General features: G+C 43.2%; 1 protein-coding gene across 1 annotated transcript in view; it reads right to left on the bottom strand.

The window, feature by feature from the left end:
- Positions 1–21,151, bottom strand: part of CDX1 (caudal type homeobox 1) — a 45,141-nt gene that overhangs the window by 4,077 nt on the left and 19,913 nt on the right. The window lies entirely within an intron of this gene.

Raw genomic sequence — 21,151 nt, forward strand, 5'->3', positions numbered from 1 at the left:
ATTCCAATTACTCTGGTAATCATAGCTACTACAGGAGCAAGCAAAAATATTAACAAAGTGTTCCTCCCAAGTACACAAGGAAATATGGGGTGAGAGTAGATTCCTAGGATGTAAAACCGAACTGACTAACTTCCAACATTCGCTCAGGACTTAGAGCTACCAGACAGTCGTACACCATGTGAGCAAGAATACCTTCCCTATCAAGTGTCTGAAGTTCTAAAATTCCTTTGTGATCGAATGAGACTTTTTTAGTGCTCCAGTTCTTGATCATTACTGCCAGCCACAACATCTAAGCTATGCTTTCCCCCCTGCACTTCCGAGGTGTAAACTTGGATAGAGGCATCAGCCAAAGGGCGAGCGCAAAAGGGTTTTTTGCTTGAGCTCTGTGCCTCTGAACGAGCTGACCCACTGGAGTCAAGACCAGCCCAAGATATAGTTGGTTACTTGTTTTTTTTAAATTTAAATTGTAAGATTTTCCCCCCTATTATATTTTCATTAGTATTTTAAGCTACCAGTAATGAATGAAACTCCAATGATATATTATCTTTTTGTGGGCATTCCTGGAAGTTCTTATACTGGGGAGGTCTAGGATAAGACTGAAGATGTGCACAAAGCCTTTCTGTTGGGGGGGTGGGCATAATTGAACAGATCCTTGCAAAAGGGACTGGGTTGGATCCAGCAGAAATTCCTGCTGACAGAAGGATTTCTACCAGTACAAGAGGTATTCTTGTACCCTTCATCCTGCCGCAGCCTGAAACGCTGCTCCTGGGAGACAGGCGACACAAAGGAACAGCATGAGGAGTCACGTGGGGGTCTGCACTGGAAAGGGAGGATTGGTAAAAAGTTATTGTTAGATACAGCCCACTATCTCCCAGCCTTTAAATATCCTCTCTACATGAAAATAGTTTTATCTATATTAGGAAACGTAAGAAAACAAAATCTTAATGTGATTTCCTCTGCATTCAATTATCAGGTAATCTACTTTACCCTCATTGTCTGACAGACAGAAATTAGATACAGTACAGCAACCATTATCTAGTTTGATATCATTCCTTTTGTCACCAGTATGTGGCACAGCAACAACACATACAACTTGTACAGACAACTAGTTACATTTCATTTTTCAGGGTCATATTGCTTAGTTCATTATTATCCCACCCTTCCTCCAGGGAACTCAGGACTACATACATCATTCTCCCATCTGTCCTTACAACCCTGCAAGTTAAGTAGTCTGAGAAAGAATGACTGGCCCAAGGTCACACAATAAATATCATGGCAAGCAGATTCGAACGTGGGTGTCCTTGGTTCTAGTCTAAAATTCTAACTCCTACACTGACTCTTGTGTAGCTTATGGTCCCTTGCTAAAGTTTGTCGCCCTCATGTTGTGAAGATAACAATTAACAAATCAGAACACAAGCATTGTAATCTATCCAGCTTAATACTTCCTCAAGCATATTTTGCCCTACAAGTAATAGTTACTTGGAAGGAAGTGCCGCAGATCTTTCCAAGTGTGTATGGTGTTGTTGCAAAGAATATCATAGAAGAAGCACAGCATATCTGCCAGTTCTAGCTTGGCTTCACCCTTTTAATACAAACAATATGTGGATTAGCTCAGTGTTGTATAACCAAAACATGCAAATCTGCCTTGATTCTTTAGCGCATGATAAATATGGCCTTCACAGCTAAGCAGTTATTGTGCATCACAGTATAGTAAATAAATGTCAAACTACTTAAGGGGAAAGGATTATAGAAATATAAAAAATAAAAGACTTTGTAATTAAAGACTCAGATTTATTGAGTCATAATGTTTTAGGGTGAAAAGCATATCTATAATTAACAACTTATTTGTTTGTACTCCTCAGGAGGTAGGACATATGCCTACAACTGTTTGAAGAACCACTAGCTGTTTGGTGTCCATTAGATATGGGCACAAAAAATATGCCTTGTATATAGAAAGGTTCACACAAGATGCAAGAAAGAGTTCTTACTGTATATACAAATAGTATAACACTAACCAGATACATTGCATTTTTTTAATCAGAAAGTGATATTTATACCAATTGTAAAAAATTAATATCTGTTTTATTCTGTAATTGTGTATTCTATTCTATCATTAATAATTTGTACAAATCCAAGCAAGAGATGTAGATCATACTCAAGTCATACTGAATATACTTCCTTCCATCTTTTCTTTTTATGAACCCAATTCCTTGAATGAACACATTTCAGAATGAGAATCCAGATGATTCTTCCAAAGCATTGTGTGTGTTTGTTAAGTGCCATAAAGTTGCTTCCAACTCATGCCAACCCTATGAATCAATGTCCTCCAAAAGATCCTGTCTTTAACAGCCTTGCTCACCATGTGTTTTTGGCCTCACTTACACGCAGAAGGTCATGGCCCAGTATTTTTCAAATTTAGTTCTCCCCCAGCAGCGTAGGGCCTTCACGTTGGCCAAACTGAATATATTTCCAGCCCCATCCAGGGCTGGCCCAAGGTTTTCTGGAGCACTAAGCAAACTCTGACCTTGGCACCCATCTATTCCAGCATTCCATTTTCTACAGTGCCCGACCAGATGTTTTTGATGCAGCTGGCCCCCACTATGAACCCCAACTTTCTTCTCCTCTGCCAGCTGGGCCACACCCAGAGTTTGAGGATCCATGGCCAGGGATGCTGGGTTGAGGAGATACATGCAGATGGGAATGAAGAGGTTGGTGGCAAAGGGCTCGGTGTAGTACATCTTCCCCAGCAGTGAAGTAATGCAGGGCGCTGGGCAAGAAGTAGGGCTGCTGAAGGAGCAGCACCACGACAGAGCCCGTGTATGCACAGACCTCTTGCTATCTTCCTCTGGAGAAGAAGAAGAAGAGTTGTTTTTTATATGCCGACTTTCTCCACCTTTTTTAAGGAGAATCAAACTGGCTTACAATCACCTTCCCTTCCCCTCCCCACAACAGACAGCCTGTGAGGTAGGTGGGGCTGAGAGAGCTGTGACTAGCCCAAGGTCACCCAGCCAGCTTCACGTATAGGAGTGGGGAATCAAATCCAGTTCACCAGATTAGCCTCCGTCGCACATGTGGAGGAGTGGGGAATCAAACCCGGTTCTCCAGATCAGAGTCCACCACTCCAAACCACTGCTTTTAACCACTACACCACACTGGCTCCCAATGAAGTTACTAGTTACCTATCAGCTTTCTTCTCTTCATTATTGCCACAAAGAAGGGGGGGATAAGAATGTTAGAAGTTGGCAAGAAGGTAAGAAAGAGAAGGGTGCAAAAGGCAGGAGCCGTCATTAGGGAGGGCTAGCCTGTGACCCACTTTTGGGTCCCGACCCACAGGTTGGGAAACACTCTAGCTAACAGGAGATGAGTAGTTGTGTTTTCCCCAACAGAGCCATTTCTTCTGAGGAAGGTAAACCCACTGTATGGAGACTGCATATTGTAATAAAAGCACTTAATCAGACTAGCATTTGTGAAGTATTAGCAAAGTAAAAAGAAGACACTTTTTTTGTTGTCATCTGGAAGCACCCATGAGTAACAGAGGCTGAATGACAAAAATAGCATTGGTCTCTATAGTTGTAGAAGCCCACAGGCACCCTGTTGGATTTATTAGCATTTAAATCAAATTAATTTTCAATCCATCACAAAGGAGCTGAAACGAGTTCTGCATGCAACCTGACATTCACATCAGCTACCCTGCTTGGGTTCCTGTAGGCTAGTTATGAGTCACGCACAATGGGGCTCTTGTGTATAGCGGAGCAGGGGACAAAAAGGAAAATGAGACCATCAATATATCCTGCAGCAGTCCTTGCATTTAACTTCTTACATCCCTTCACTATTATATTTTGATCCCCCATTCAAGGGACTTTGAGGGCTTCATAAGGGCTATGATGGCCCAGGGTGTGAATACCATATCAGTGTCTCAATGTCTGCAATTAAATAAAAAAAAATTCAGAATGCCAGGTGGGAGAGGGTATCATCCATTTGTTTTCTAGCAAAACAAGCAACACAGCAGAGGTTCAAAAACTGTCTTTTCCTTCACTATTGCCAATGTGCTTGGAACTGTAACAGGAACCCAGTGGGTGAAAAACCCATAGCATTTACTCATTCATTTTAATGTTCTGGATCAGCATCCGTTGTCAGTGAGAACTGGATTTAGCCACGTAAATTGCTGGACTCTAGCTGTTCACCAGATGTCAAGGCAGTAATAAATAATGGAGATTTTGGTTCTGCAGTGCCAAAGTATACTAAAGGGAAGTAGAACAAATTCTGCCCTCAACATAAGTATGAAAAAACAGCTCCAAAGTGAATAGGATACCAGAGTATCGCCTCACAAATATTACTTTAGTAATAAAAATATTAAAACAAATAGTGTATTCTTCTTCAGGAGAAAGAATCCCAGAGAGTGGTCTAAAAGTTTATGACACCATTCTATTGCTGAAACTAAGCAGATTTGGTCCTGAAATCTGTTAGTATGGAAGATCCCCTGGGAATCTTATCAAAGGTGCTCTTTGTAAGAAGAGAAGGCTATATGTGGGGGGAAATATATAAAAGGATCATGGATTTCTTCAGAAGTCTCTTTATTGTAAATCGTTATATTCAACTTGGTGGTCTTCAAAAGTCCTGGAGAAAAAGCAGCCCAGTTTGAGACAGCTATTGTGGCACCCTCTGTCCTCCTGGCAGGATAAGCTGGTGCATCATCCCCTAGTGCAGTGATGGCGAACCTTTTAGAGACCGAGTGCCCAAACTGCAACCAAAAACCCACTTATTTATCGCCGAGTGCCAATGCGGCAATTTAACCTGAATACCACCCCCAGAGGGGGCCCAGAGGGAGAGGCTAGGGTTGCCAAGTTCCTCTTCGCCATGAGTGGGAGGTTTTTGGGGTGGCGCCTGAGGAGGGCGGGGTTTGGGGAAGGACTTCAGTGCCATAGAGTCCAATTGCCAAAGTGGCAATTTTTTCCAGGGGAACTGATCTCTATTGGTTGGAGATCACCTGTAATAGCAGATCTCCAGCTAGTACCTGGAGATAGGGCTGTCAAAAAAAAAAATTCGGTACAGTTCGGATTCGGCCAAATATGACCCTTGTGGGTTCGGTACGTGCTGAAGTCCGAACTCCCCCGCTTCGGATCCCCGGTAATTCGGGGGGATCCGGAGTTCGGGGGAGAATTCGGCCCCAGCGCGCCTTCAGAGGGATTCCCTGAAGGCGCGTGGGGGCCCTTTAAACTGATCTGAGCCTCCCAGCTGGGAGGCGCAGATCAGTTTAAAGGGCAGCCCGCCCCCCTTCAGCGGGCTCCGCTGGAGAGGCTCGGGCTGCCCTTTAAACTGATCTGAGCCTCCCAGCTGGGAGGCGCAGGTCAGTTTAAAGGGCAGCCCGCTCCTCTCCAGCGGAGCCCGCTGAAGGGGGGCGGGCTGCCCTTTAAACTCTGTGCCTCCCAGCTGGGAGGCTCAGATGAGTTTAAAGGGCAGCCCACCCCCCTTCAGGGGGCTCTGCTGAAGGGGGGCCGAATTTGCCGAATTTATTCACGAACTCCCGAACTCGCTGAATTCGGCCCCCCCGGTTGCCCGCCAGTTTTGAGTTCGGATCCGTCCGAACAGAAAATCACCGAATCAGGGGAAATTTGGTTGATTTTCAGTTCGGACCGAACCGAATTGACAGCCCTACCTGGAGATTGGCAACTAGTTCCTTAGTGTTTTCTCTCTACATATCAAGACAAATGGAAAGGTGTTTGGAGGATGGCTTGTGGGCACTTCAAAGGTGGAATAGGACTGCATGCCCCTCCGCCCGCACAGACCCAGAGGGTGCCGGAGAAGCCGCTGGAGGGAAAGAAGGAAGGAAGGAAGGAAGGAAAGAAGGGAAGGGAGGGGGAAAGGGAAGGAAGGGAGGGAGAGAAAGAAAGAAAAAGAGAGAGAAAGGGAGAAAGAAATGGAGCAAGGGAGAGAAAGAAAAGGACAGAGGGAGACAGAAAAAGAAAGAGGCCATTTATGCATGGGAGGTTTTGCCTAGGATTTGCCACTCGGTGGGGCGCGGCGGCAGGCTTGTGAGAGGCGAGCAGGGTGGGGCAGAGGGCGCCTCCTTTGCACCCACCGACCAGCCATGCCCCTCCGCCCGCACAGGCCCAGAGGGCGCCGGAGAAGCCGCCGGCCATGCCGAGTGTGAGCGCTCGGCTTCTATTCCCCGCTCTCCCACCCGCCTGGCTGGCCGCGCACGCTCCAGCGGCGGCAATGGTGGCAGCTTCTGTGGGAGAGACCGGGGGCCACCGCCAATCATGTCGGAGGTTCCCCACCCCTGGGCTACAGCCTCCCCTATCCGGGGTGGGGCAGAGCCGGAAAGGCCAGCGGCTTGGAGGAACTGTGCGTGCCGGCAGAAAGGGCTACGCGTGCCGGAAGTGGCACCCGTGCCATAGGTTCGCCAACACGGCCCTAGTGTCATGAGGACTTGCTCATAGAAGCACAGGCTTTCTAGGCAACCCTTTACACACACACACACACACACACACACCGGATGCAGTGATTGCATGGAAATGCTATTGGAACAGGGCAACGTCTGTGCTGTGTGGATACTTTCATTCTATGATAAGAACAGCCCTACTGGATCAGATTGAGGGTTGCATTAAGATATGACAGCATCTCCAGGTCCGACCCAGGGAAGCCATTGCCATTTTAAAGCCTAATGCTAGCCATTAAAATTACAGTGAGAGCAGCACCGCAGGATGAAGCACTCTTGTCCCTAAATAGGTTTGCCAACTTCCAGGTGGTGGCTGGAGAGCTCCTGCTATTACAACTGATCACCAGGCAACAGAGATCAGTTCACCGGGAGAAAATGGCCACTTTGGAAGGTGGACTCTATGGTATTATAACCCATTGAAGTCCCTCCCCTCAGCAAACCCCACTCTCCCTTGGCTCCACCCCCAAAATCTCAACCTGGAGCTGGCAACCCTACCCCTACATCACAGGGTGTGGGGGAAGGAAACGAGAGTGCCTCCTCCTTCAGCACAATGGGCCAGATCATTATTGGATGCAGGGATGCCATCACATCTAGTTTGTCCCTCAAGTTCCATCTACTCCAGTATCTGCATCTCTTTTACAGTTTTGGAAGGCTTCTAATACAGAACTCTCATGGCTCCTCAAAATTATTGCATTGTGAGTCCCTTAAAAGATAGTGATCTCTGCTGAGGTTTACTTTTAAAGCTTTTTTCTTATGATTGTTTTAATGTTGCTGTTTTTAGAACTGTGGTTGGAGGGGTTTTGTACTTTTTAATTGTTACCTACCTTCAGTACCAGTTATCGAGGAGAAAGGTGGGTTTATAGATGTTCCAAAATAAATTTAATAAGCATCTACTTTCTCTCAGTGGTCAGACAGATGACTCCAGGAAGCTCTTAATAATAATGACATCCATTATCGTAGACCTGCAGCAGGGTTGCCAGGTCCCTCTTTGTAACAGCAGAAGATCTCCAGCTAGTACCTGGAGGTTGGCAACCCTAACTTGCAATGATCACTGAAATCATGTGAGAATTTATAAAGGACCACTTCACACCTATTGACACACTTCTTTTGATGTTTGTACCCCCTACCTGCATGGAATCCTAAAACTGGAAGAGGACTTTTTAGGCCATGTAGGCCCCACCCCACTCAATGCGGGAAATCTAAAGACGGAGCATTCATAACAAATGGCAATCCAGCTTCTAAGACCTCTGGAGATTGAAGAGCTCTCTAGACAGCAGAAAAGCCTGATCATGTTTTCCCCTCAGTCTCCTCCAGGCTAGACATACCCAGTTCCTTTCATCCTTCTTCATGGGACTCATTTTACAGGCCCCAACCATCTCCACTGCCCTCCTCTGAACCAATTCCAATGTAACTACATCTATCTTAAAGAGCAGAATCCAGCACTCCAGTTTAGGGACCAGATGATTTCTGTATATGAATAGCTGCTGTTGAGGGTAGTAGTATAGAATATGGTGTCCTCCATGATCTAATGGGCCAAAGTGTCTGACTGTACAATCCCAAGCAAAGTACTTTTACTTTATCCTTTTAAACCTATTGATTTCAATTGATTTAGAAGGTTGTAACTGCTTAGGCTTGCACTGTAAAACAACCATGAAAAGTGTTTTACTTATTTATTATATTTCTGGCAGCAAGGCAGCAGAGTCTGACACAAGAGTCGAGAGAGTCAAAGTGAGACATAACAAATGAAGTAATGGAAATATTAACATATTCAGCCATCAGAATCTGATTCGTATTAGAGCAACAGTGTTAACCCTTTATCTCCCATGCCATTTTGCCTAATTGAAATGATCTCTGCGTCTGCATTTTCCTCATTGGGGCACAATACAGAACCCCTGTATGTTCATGGCAGTGGGGCTGATAATAGTATTAATAACTATTATTATTATTATTATTATTATATTATTATTACTTATTACTTATTAATTATTTCAATTTTTAGGCCACTCTGTCCCGACAAGTAGGGCTCAGAGCGGCTTACAACATGTTATACATTTAAATCCCAATACAATATATAATTTAAACTAAAACATCAGTTAAAAACAACAGCACCCTTCACTCATGGAGATAACATTAGTCTGCACACACAAAAGTAATCATTTATACAATTCCAGTAATAGAGGAGGGGGGGGGAAGGAAGTTGTGGCCAGCAGGACAGAAACTGTTGCTGTCCTCAACCATATACCCAGTTGAACAACTCCATTTTGCAGGCCCTGTGGAATTGATTTAAGTCCCGCAGGGCCCGGATCTCATATGGGAGAACACCAGCAGATTTTCTCCAGGAGCAGCTCCACAGGGCCATTTCAGCTCAGAAAATCAGAGTAAAAAAATTAATCTCCCACTATACAGTCTCAGTTCAAATTTGGTACCCATACACCTGCTGTTTACAAAGAAACAAGCAACAGAAATTACAAAAACATTTTAAAAATCTAAACTCGTACTGCAATATAATATGAACTTTTAATGATCTTACAATGTATTTTGTATTTTATTTTGACCTTATTGTAAGATTCTTCAAGCTTTCCTTTTGGAGAATGCAACTAATAAGTATTCTAAATAAATTAATAATGAAAATAAAGATAAAGATAATAACAATAATAACAATAATGATGATGTAGTGGTTTATTGCATATATTAGAGTGGGTTTTATTGCACTTTTTATAATTCTGTAATTCACCTTGAGTCTCAACGAGGAAGTCAGATGATAAATGAAGTACATAATTAATAATCATCATTTTAAATCATGAGATTGTGTTTTCAGTGTGTTACACATATAGTATTTTTGTGTCCTCTGATATTATAATTTGCTGAATGGAATATTTGTACAGCTTCATTCTAGTTAGTCTTTATTTGCCCCTGCTTGCTTCTATTTAAACAAGAATCCCCCTTTTAAAGCACAATCTTCTTCTCCTTATCAGCCAGCTAGCAAATACTTGAGAGGCAATAAGGACCTTGTATAATTTGCTTTTAGTTCTGGGCTTAATTCCAAACTAGGAGGTAAAACTATATTATTATTGAACAAGAAATCGTAGATTAGTAATAGGCTATCAAGCCTCATAATATGACACCTTACACATTCAAGCTATTTTGTGCAGCATATATAAATGGAGCAGGTAGTAAAATATTTGCCCTTATTATGATCAGATTTAGGTAGAAGGTGAAGAAATGAAGGAGGGTACCAAACTGTTATCTCTAAGTATGTAATATTGTGTATCTGCTATTACTGGTGCATTTCCCTACACTTCTTCTATAGATCTCAAGGTACATGTTTCTGTCCTCCTCCATTTTATCATAACAACCCCCTTGTGAGATAGATCATGATGTTAAACGACAGTGATAAATTATTTAACAGTAGCATGGACTCTGGTACCAAGACCTGCAACAAACTTTGCTGTCATATAGATCCTAGCAAACACCATCATTGGGCCCACCAACATCAGCCATTCAGGTTCATACTCCTGCTCATCTTCTAATGGGATTTATGCCATCACATGCCAGCAATACCCTTCCCCCCACTACACTGGACAAACAGGCCAGTCCCTGTGACAAAGGCAAATTCCATGCTGGCCATAATTAGACAAGGAATAGAGAATAAAACTGCTACTATCATACTGCCCTTGTACAAATGCATGGGGAGACCACACTTGGCATACTATGTACAGTTCTGGTTACCACACCTAGTCAAAAAGGATATTTCAGAGCTTGAGAAGGTGCAGAAAAGAGCAACCAAAATTATCAGAGGATTAGAGAAATTGCCCTATGAGGAGTGGTTAAAATGCTTAGGGCTGTTTAGCTTAGAAAGAAGGCAGTTAAGGGGAGATATGATAGAGGTCTATAAAATTATGCATAGTGTAGAGAGAGTGGACAGGGAGAAGCTTTCCTCCCCTCTCTCATACCACCAGAATGCGGGATTATCTGCTGAAGCTGGAGGGTGAGAGATTCAAAACAGATAAAAGGAAATATTTCTTCACACAACACATAGGTCATTTATGCATGGTCGCTTTAACCTCCTTTATTTCCTGTTTCAGCAGGATCAAATTTTTCAGTATGCACGCTATCTCATTCCTTGGAAGCTCAACACTGTTTCGACGCTAAACGAACCTGGCTTTTCCCATTCCTCTTCTGGCCCGAATTAAACCGTTGATCCTGGCTCATTCCAGAGTCACAGACTCTGGGCGAAAACATATGGTCACTTTAACCTCCTTTATTCTCGGTTTCAGCCAGGATTCAGCCAAGATCGAACGCATGCATTTCGCCGAACATGCGTTCGATCCTGGCTGAAACAGGGAATAAAGGATGCTAAAGTGACCATGCGTTTTTGCCCAGAGTGTGCATACTGCATTAGGGGGAAACACAGAAGATTGGCTTCTCTCACAGCCAATCACAAAGCAGTATGTAAAGAGGCAGGGATTCAAGTGCTTCCTGCTTCCTACTACCTCGGAGCTCTTTCTGAACAAAAGAAAGGCTTTTAAAAAATGAGGAATGGATTTCTCCCCCCCCTTTCTTTTAGATTGCTCCATTTTTTGTTTTTTGTTCTTAAAATGCTTTTTTATGTGGCAGTTGGGTTTGGGGTGAAGGAAATCTTCCCTCACAGTAAGCCAATTACAGAGCAGCATTTAAAGGGGTGGGACTTGATTTGGGCTTGGGAGACTGCTTTTCTGTATTCATGGCTCGATTAGCACACGGTTTCATCCCAGATCATTCAAGCCAATGCATACAGTTTCCCCCAAATCGGGTTACGTTCATGTGCAATGAACCCAGGTCCAACCAGGGAGATCCAACCCATGCATAAAAGGCCATAGTTAAATTGTGGAATTCCCTGCCCCAGGATGTGGTGATAGCTGCCAACTTGGAAGGCTTTAAGAGGGGAGTGGACATATTCATGGAATATGGAAGATAGGGCTATCCATGAATACTAGTCATGATGCATACATAGTCTCTGCAAATATCAGAGGAGCATGCCTATTATATTAGGTGCTTTGGAACACAGGCAGGATAATGCTGCTGCAGTCGCCTTGTTTGTGGGCTTCCTAGAGGCACCTGGTTGGCCACTGTGTGAACAGACTGCTGGACTTGAAGGGCCTTGGTGTGATCCAGCATGTCTTTTCTTATGTTTTTCTTAAGATTAAATGGACATAAGTCTGACATCAGAAACCACAACATTCTAGAACCAGTGGGGGGACATTTTAACCTTCCAGGACATTCAGTTGCTGATTTAAGAGTAGCAGTTCTCTTACAATTGGATTTCAAAGAGAGATTAGAAAGAAAGACTGCTGAATTACAACTAATAATGCAGCTCTAGACAATGCATTCTCCTGGATGGAATAGAGACCTAGGATTCCTGTCTCATTACCAATGCTGATTTCTCCACGCCTACTACCCCTCTGCATATCACATCTATTTCAATCATGCCTGCTATTGTCATTTATTTGCTATTGACATTTAAATGCTATTGCCATTGGGTGTCTGAATTCACTCTTCTCTATTTAAGGACAGATGGACTCACATTCTAGCTGTATCTGAAGCAGTGAGCAGTCACTCACAAAAGCTCATATTCTGCCAGAAATTTTGTTAGTCTTTAAGCTGCTACTGGACTCTTGCTCTTTTCTACTTGTGAGGTAGATTAAGCTGATAGTGACTAAGAGTTATCAACAAGCTTCATTGTTGAATGAACCTTTCTCTCCTCTGCTCTAGTTTGACACTGTAACCACTACACTTTCCTAGATCTCCATTATGCTGAAGAGCCAGCCATTGCAATGCCATAAGTAGTGAAAGATGTCATAATGTATACTGAAAAGGTTGTTCAGCCATATTGATCCACACAAAATCCCAAAACAAGAACAAAATCCATGCAACACCTTTTATTAGGACCAACTACAGTGCTGTATGTCCATTTGGTTGGTCCTAATAAAAGGTATTACACAGATTTTATCATTGATACTGTCAACAATAATCAAGTTCCTAAAGATGCAAGAAAGTTCAAGGTTTCTGTGCCACATCAGCAATGCTTGTTGCTAGTAGTTCACACTGGAGGCAACAAAATTTGCAACCCAACCAGACAAAGGACGATTACAGCCTAAAAAGACAAAAATGCATAATCACTGGTTCAAAAATATACACAAATACCATCCCATGAGAAACAGTAACTTAAGATAGTGGGCAGTTCAATGTAGGATGAAGGTTCAAAGTGTGATAAGTATATTTGTTCTTTCTCTAATGTATTTTAATTACTGTTACTTGTTTTGTCTAAAAGCCTATGTGCTATATAGACCTCCTTGAACAAATGAATGAATGATAAGTATATTTTGTCCATATGCCACTTTTAGGACTTTTAAAACAATAAATGGAGCCAAATCTCCTTTCCCGAGATTTAACAGCCATTAGCTATTCATCCACCATTTCACACTTTTAAAAAAGTGAAAATGAATATTAATTTCTTCTTGACGCTATAAAGAGAAAAGTTGCCAAGTCTCCCACACAATTCCCCAATCTAGATAGCGCAGTATCCGCTTCTCAGAAAGTGTTGTTAGCTGTTTTATCCAGGGAGTGATATATTAACAGTTTGGATTGAGTTTCATCATAATAAGAGCAATAGAAAAGCATATGTGAAATTGTTTCAGTACAGCTCTTCCCACAGGGGAAATTCCTTGCTGAGTGGAGTAGATTTTGAAATCTCCCATACAAAATTGAAGATGGCATGACATTAAATCTCGCAAGGGAGAAGGCTCTGCATTGCTGAGGAACTTGCAGGAGGGAGAAATACAAGGATGGTTGGTCTCCTTCCAGGGAGATCCCCAGGTTAAGAAGAGAGCAAATTTAATTTGCTGCGCTATTGAGATTTCTGTTGGCTGTGCTATTAAGATATCTCCATCAGTGGATGCTAAACGTGCTGACTGAAGGGAACTTCAGCAACCAAAGGCAGTACATTTCTGAACATCAGTGCTAGAGGTAATGTCAGGGGAAGCCCTTGGATTCTATGCCCTGTTTCAAGGCAATTCACTGACCACTGTGGGAACGGGATGCTGGACCACTGGCCTGTTCCAGCAAGGCTCTTTTTTGAAAACCCCATGACACAATGTCAAGAAACTGAGCCCCCTAAGTTTCTTGTTTAGATTTTTTTCCAAACATTAGTTCTCTGGATTAGGCTCTTCTGCACCTACAGGGGTAAAAGAGAAGAAAAAACTGCACTGTCATTGCTTGGACTTTAGTAAGCGGTAATTATTAGCAACAGAGGTAAAAACTCCAGGTGTTGGAGATTGACATTCCATTCAATCAACAGAGAAATTAAGGTCTGTCTCATGGGAGAGAATAGGGCGTTTTTAGCTGCAGAAAAGACAACCCCCTTCTAACTCATGATGACTCTTACAATCACCTGGTCAGCAACAAGCCGCAATTAAATGATATCATCAACCAAAGATCTGATTGGTCAAGAGCTCTGGCCAAGCTCAGACCAACTCAGCAACTTTTTGGCATAAAATAATTGCATTTCCAATTCAGTTTGTTCTTGGAAATCAATTTTAATAGCAGGAGATCTCCAGCCACCACCTGGCCAGCTCCGGGTTGGGAAATACTGGGAGATTTTTGGGGTGGAGCCTAAGGAGGGCGGGGTTTGGGGGGGAGGGACTTCAATGCCATAGAGTCCAATTGCCAAAGTGGCCATTTTCTCCAGGTGAACTGACCTCTATTGGCTGGAGATCAGTTGCAATAGCAGGAGATCTCCAGCTAGTACCTGGAAGTTGGCAACCCTAGCCCCTGACTCTGGATAGAGTAGACCTTTTCATAGGTAACATCTTGAATTTTGAACTTTAAATTTTGGTTTGTTGAATGAGTGCTTGACTGTTTAGCTAGTACTACATGCTCTATGTTTTTGTTATTTTAAATGACTCATTTGCTTTTGTTTTCTTATAAATATTCTTGCACAATTTTTATAAATTCCTTACTTATATTTGTGTGGGGTTTTTATGTCTTCAGGGCTTCAATCTAATTTCAGTACCTTGACCAAAGGGATACTCCTACCAGATAATTTATTGGTGAAATTGGTGGGTGCCAACCTCGCAGGGGTGACTTTATTTTGTTAAGCCCAGGAAGGTTATATGTCTGCTTCTGGTTGGTTGGGTTAGAGAAAGGGACTGGTGGCAGCTACCCTCCTAAGGTGTAAGGGCTTGCACCCCAGGTGTTTTGAATACTGCCTGACCAATAACAAGAGCCCCCTGGATAGGAGGTTCTTGGCACACCCCCTATGACATCATTAAGAGTACCACTGGCATTTCATTCTGACTTTCTGAACTGGAATTAGGAAAAATAAGAGGCTTACCTTTTTTTAAAAAATCAAAATTGCTTGGTTTACCTAGCTCCATTCTGAATTGAGTCTAGAGGTGATGGAAGATGCACACTCTCCAATACTAATTAAATGTAAGCAAGCAGCAAATTGAGAACTGAATACAACTCAGAAGCAAACAAAAAAAGCAAAAGTGACAGGAATAGGCCTGCCCATTTTCAGGAATCAATGGGTGAGCCTATGCTGGGGTTGCCAACCTCCAGGTGGTGGCTGGAGATCTCCTGCTATTACAATTGATTTCCAGCCAATAGAGATCAGTTTACCCGGAGAAAATGGCCGCTTTGGCAATTGTACTCTAGCATTGAAGTCCCTCCCCTCCCCAAACCCTGCCCTCCTCAGGCTCCACCCAAAAACCTCCCACCGGTAGTGGAGAGGGACCTGGCAACCCTAGCCTATGCCCATCATTACCAATATCTGGGCCTGGCAGAGTGGCCCTAGCAGCTTTGTTGAGGCTCATCTTAGCTGAGGCTATGCTGGTAGGCTACATTGACCCTTCCCCGGGGCAGTGTTAGCCAACAGGCAACAGGGGCAACTGCCCTGAGCCTTGTACTGTGGGGGGTGGGGAGAAGCCCTGATCACCCATTGTTTATAATTCCCCTGATGGAGGGTGGGGAAAGAAGAAAAGCAGGGTCCTGCCTCTGCTGCACACCTGCATGGAGTTCAGACCACCTGCTTGCAGTGACAGCCACTTCCATTCACCCTTTTTTTTGGGGGGGGGGGTTCAGGCAGCTGGCTTGGTGGCAGCTACTCATGCCCACCTCAGGTGGAGCTCAAGCAGCCGGACCACTGGCCATTCATAGCCATCTGGGGCTCAGGTAGATGACTCAGTGGCAGCAGCCATTCTTGTCTGCCCCATCCAGAGCTCAGGCAGCTCCCTGGCAGTGATGGCAGCTTCTGTGTCATATGGGGTGAAGGCTACCACTTGCTTGGCCCTGGTGGAAGGGTGGCCTCAACAGGGGGCAGTAGTGACTCTGGGGTCCCATCCTGGACTGCACAGGGCCACAGAATCACTAAGGCCACCTCTGACCTTTCCAGATTTATGTACAAGCCAGCTAAATACCAAAGAAATGTATTATCAATTACTAAATTATCATTTTTCTGGAGATCCTACGGGGCCTTTTAAACATGACATAGCTTAGAGTGAGAGTCCCCAGCAGGGTGCCTATGGTACCCACCATCACCCAGCAGGGCAGGCATTTTGTGGTTGTGCCACCCACCCTGAGTCAGAATTCCCAAGGTGCCCGCAGGCTCAAAAAGGTTGGGGAACCCTGGCTTATAGCCTCACCATGATATTGATCCTGCCATGACGCAGAGAGAGCACCTTTCACACACTCCACCAGATTTGGCCTTTGGACATATGACCTACAGTGAGCTGCGAAGTGACTATGCTACTCATTGCAGCCTTTTCCACAGGTGATATTTGTGAATGTGTGTGAACAAGTATCTCAGAGTATTCATGGTTACAGTCTGGGCTGTTGTTTTTTTCATCAGTCTGGTTGGCCTACACTGAGGGACAGCATGGTGTAGTGGTTAAGAGTGGTGGTTTGGAGCGGTGAATTCTGATCTGGAGAACCGGGTTTGATTCCCCACTCCTCCACATGAGCGGCGGAGGCTAATCTGGTGAACTGGATTTGTTTCCCCACTCCTACATACGAAGCCAGCTGGGGGACCTTGGGCTAGTCACACTCTCTCAGCCTCAACTACCTCACAGGGTGTCTGTTGTGTGGAGGGGAAGGGAAGGTGATTGTGATTGTGAAGGGAAGGTGATTGTAAGCCGGTCTAATTCTTCCTTAAGTGGTGGAGAAAGTTGGCATATAAAAACCAACTCTTCTTCTTCTACAAAGTCCATGGGTTGTATTCTGCATGTTCTACTAAGAATGAAAATGGCTAATGAGATACATGAATCTTGTACTTGTTGTTTATTATTTGTATTTATTCTCAAAATTTATACCCAGCTTTTCTGCTTTTATCAAGGCCATCAAGGCCATCAAGGCAGCTAACTAGGCAGGGTCTGGAGTTCTCTCAGAATTCCAACTGATCTCCAGGCTACAGAGATCAGGTCCTTGGGAGAAAATGGCAGCTTTGGAGGGTGAATTCTATGGTATCACATTCTGCTGAGCTCCCTTCCCTCCCCAAATTCCACCCTTTCCAGGCCCCATCCCTAAATAGCCAGGAGTTGGAAACCATATAGCAACAGGTTGAAAATATACATAATAAAAACATGTCTTAAAAACCATTAAAAACAAAAATAACACATTGTTGAAACAATTAAACCCAAGTTTAAATACACATTCAAAACCATAAGAACAACCATTAAAACATAGGGCAGGAAGGATGTATCTCTGAGGAAACACCAGACCCCCAAAAAAGTCTTTACCTGCTGGTGGAAGACAGCAACTGAAGATACTAACATCTTTAGTCATTTGGCCTCTCTGATAAGTCATATAACAGCAGCATTAATAGCATATTATAGCCCCTTTCACTAATTACACACTTGCAAGGCTCACTTTTTTCCCCTTCACCATAATTACTACTTCTTTTGGCTTGGTTATATTCTACTCATTTATGATGACACATAAAATCGATGAAAATTCATTCTAAAATATGATGCAGTTATAAAACTACATTCCTTATTCTGCAATAAATATGCTGTATATCAGACACCAGCAGATTTAATTGCACACTAAAAGCAACACTAAACTATAATATATGTAATAATAAAAATTTGTGGAACAGATACACATGCACAAAGACACATTGCAGAGAAACAGAAACTACTACGGGCATCATTGTTTTCTCTGGGCACAGAAGTACACACGGGAGGTACCTAGCCGCTGTACTATAGAACAGAGTTCCAACTCAAAAGCACTATAATTCTGGATCCAGTTTCTTCTACATTTTCTGTCTCTCTGGCCTCTGTCAACTCCTTTTGACATGGAAACTTTGACCACACAGAACTCATAATGATTTTGTCACCACCTAATATACTTGCAAGCTGCATGAGTTTCACTTTTATTTTCTCCACCTCTATAAGACATATTGTGAAATGATGGGATATTTTCCCCCTTTTACTTTTCAGATATCAGGAAGGGGGGAAAAAGAGTAAACATGGGAAAGGGAAAGTAGAAGGTCAATGACTCAGTTCTTGGTGGTAGCATGTGCCCTGATACAGAACTCCTAAGGGACTAGAAAGGAGTGACTATGCAGGAAAGATGAGGTTGTGTGTCCCAATGAGTGATTTATGAGGGATCAGCCCATTGATAAGAGCAAACTGTAGCAACAGATGGTGTATGATCACCTAAGCAGAAGGAAGCTCCTTTTCTAATCCAAACACCAGGACACAAGTTCCTGTTTTCCGTTCTCCATCACGTAAACTGCTTGTGTATAAACATACTTGCATATTTGTGGGTGCATTTCTGACCCTAATATATGCCTGGTATACTTAAGGTGAAACGTCCCATCTTATTGAGACTTGACCAAGGGAGGTAGGGTCATCTTGGGTAAAAAAGCTACAGCTGTTTGAATGAAACAGATGCGATATACATAGTGTGACTTGTTGCATCATCCATTAGGACCTCTAGCAAATAAGACTATTGAAGAATATCTATAGCAGGGAAAAGGTGTCATTAGATAGGTCAGTGACTCCGTTCATAGTACTACCATCTGCCCTGATAGAGAACTCCTGAGGTTATGGATACATGAACCTATGCTGTTGTGGTTAGATGGATGGATTAGGATCATTAAGACCCCATTCAAATTCCCATTCATCCATAAAACTCCTGATTGAACTTTAGCAAGTCTCTCTCTTTCATCCTAACCTACTTCACAGTGCTGTTGTAAGGATGAAATGGAAAATGGAAGATCCATGAAACCTACCCCAAGCTTCTTGCAAGAAGAGCAGGATCAAAACTGTGATTGATGGAAAATGCATAATTGGATAAATGCATAAATTCAGAAAAACACATGCAAATACTTTGGGAAATGCTGACTAATATACTCCATTGTTAAGAAATGGGTGGGACCAAGAACTGCATCTTTGCTACACTGCAAAGGAAGGGATCCAGTTCAGTGGGGTGCAGCTCAAGTAGAGTCCCTGAAAAACACAGAACCCCCCACCAACCTGCACAAACAGAATTATCTTCCCCTCACATTTGGACCCAACACAATGTACTTCATTTGAGAGCGCTGACATATCACTGTTCACACAGCCTCCATTCCTTTATGTGTATAAGCGACAAAAATGCTGATGATGGACACTGGCTCCAAGGAGCCTTGTATGGGCAAATTTCATAGAATCATAGAGTTGGAAGGGACCACCAGGGTCGTCTAGTCCAACCCCCTGCCCAATGCAGGAAATTTCAAACTACCCCCCACACCCCCAGTGACCCCTACTCCATGCCCAGAAGATGGCCAAGGTGCACTACCTCTCATGATCTGCCTAAGGTCATAGAATCAGCACTGCTGACAGATGACCATCTAGCCTCTTCTTAAAAACCTCTAGGGAAGGAGCGCTTACCACCTCCCGAGGTGGTAAGCTCTCCCTTTGCTCCACATTTTTCCCTTTGCTCCACAATAGTCACCAGTTGCTCACGGACAAGGTCTCCCAGATCTAGCATCAATACTTTCTTCAGTTGACCAATAATAGCTTTGAAGATGATAGCTCTAGGCAGTTCAGAAACAATATTGTTTCAAAACACAGATATTTTATTTCTACATAATGAATAAAAATAATTCCTTTATTCGCATACTGAAGTTAAGATCTCTCCCCATTGTTCTTAAACCTGTCATCTGGATTCCAAGAACTGATGCCCTCCTGGTAGATAAGCAATATGCTGTGCTCTTTCACTGGTTCTGCTGTCCCAAATCTTGTTGCCTATTGTTTTCACACAAAACCTTATGATTTTAAAAGCTGTCAAAAGTGTTATTCACAAGTGAAGTGAGCTGCACACAACTAGAGTCAAGTGATACTTGTAGCTTCAGTCTGACCCAGATTAGCAAATAAAGCTATTTTCAGAGTATTATACATTTAAGAGACAATAAGCTTTTAAGAAAAACTGAATATTTAACTCTGTGAATTAAAAAATGCATCAGGATTAAATGTATATATTTTACAGGCTGCTGTAAAAACTTGCAAAAACTTTCAGAGGGCACCTCATTTTCTCCTCCCCCACTATTTCCTGATTCTCCTTCCTGAAAAGCTCCCACAACTTCTCTCCTTTTCCTACTTCCTTCTCTCCTTCCCACTTACCAGCCAACCTACCTTTATCTGCCCCCCTTCAGCTTTCCCTCCTTCCCTCCACCTGGCAGTCTCTACCCAGGAATACTATGGCCCAGTTGTATGATGCTGGTAGGATTGCCAACCTCCAGGTACTAGCTGAAGATCTCCTGCTATTACAACTGATCTCCAGCCGATAGAGATCAGTTCATCTGGAGAAAATGGGCGCTTTGGCAATTGGACTCTATGGCATTGAAGTCCCTCCCCTCCCCAAACCCCGCCCTCCTCAGGCTCCACCCCAAAAACCTCCTGCAGGTGGCAAAGAGGAACCGGGCAACCCTAATCCCCACACTTCTCCTAAAGCTGTTCCAGACCCATCACCCATATATGCCTTGTTGCTGGCACAATCATAAGTGTTACTGGGGGTGAGATTACAAGTCCCATCACCAACAATGGACAGGTTGGTTCTGCTGATTCCAGACAACTCTACTGCAGTGGTGGCTGGGACACTTGGCATTAACTAACTTCTATAATATCCATATCTGTTAACTCTGTAGCTGCCATGCTGGAATATGGAGGGCTTGTGAAGAGCTTAACTATTTTTACGTTTAGGTCGTTCATTTTGAATTCTTAGTAGGTAGAACACTTTAACTCTAGTTAATGTGGGGGGAACAAGTAATAGTTCACCTAGAGCACCAAAAAACCTTGGTCTAGCCCCAATTCGTGTGTTAAGAGGGGTAGATGTGGGAGCTGGGGTTACTCCTGAAAACAGTTTGGGAGTTAATGCAAAGTGGGCTGAGCTCCTTCATCCACATCAGTTACCACAAGCAGCAAGTTTCATTGACTTTACTATGCTTATATTCATTGTCTTAAAGGAACAAGATTTTTTTTGTAATTATATTTTAAATATTCAAGACACTTTGGAAATAATGCATTGTACTTGAGCCCAGCTATGTAAGCCAGAATCCTGATGTAGATTCCTAAGAGCACAATGTGTTCCCTTTTGTCTTTGAAGTAAGGGAACACATTGTGCTCTTAGGAATCTACATCAGGTATCTTTGCTTTCTAAGTTAACTCCTGCTATCTTTGCTTTCTAAGTTAA

Source organism: Euleptes europaea, chromosome 1 (genome assembly GCF_029931775.1).
Source record: "Euleptes europaea isolate rEulEur1 chromosome 1, rEulEur1.hap1, whole genome shotgun sequence".
NCBI lineage: Eukaryota > Metazoa > Chordata > Lepidosauria > Squamata > Sphaerodactylidae > Euleptes > Euleptes europaea.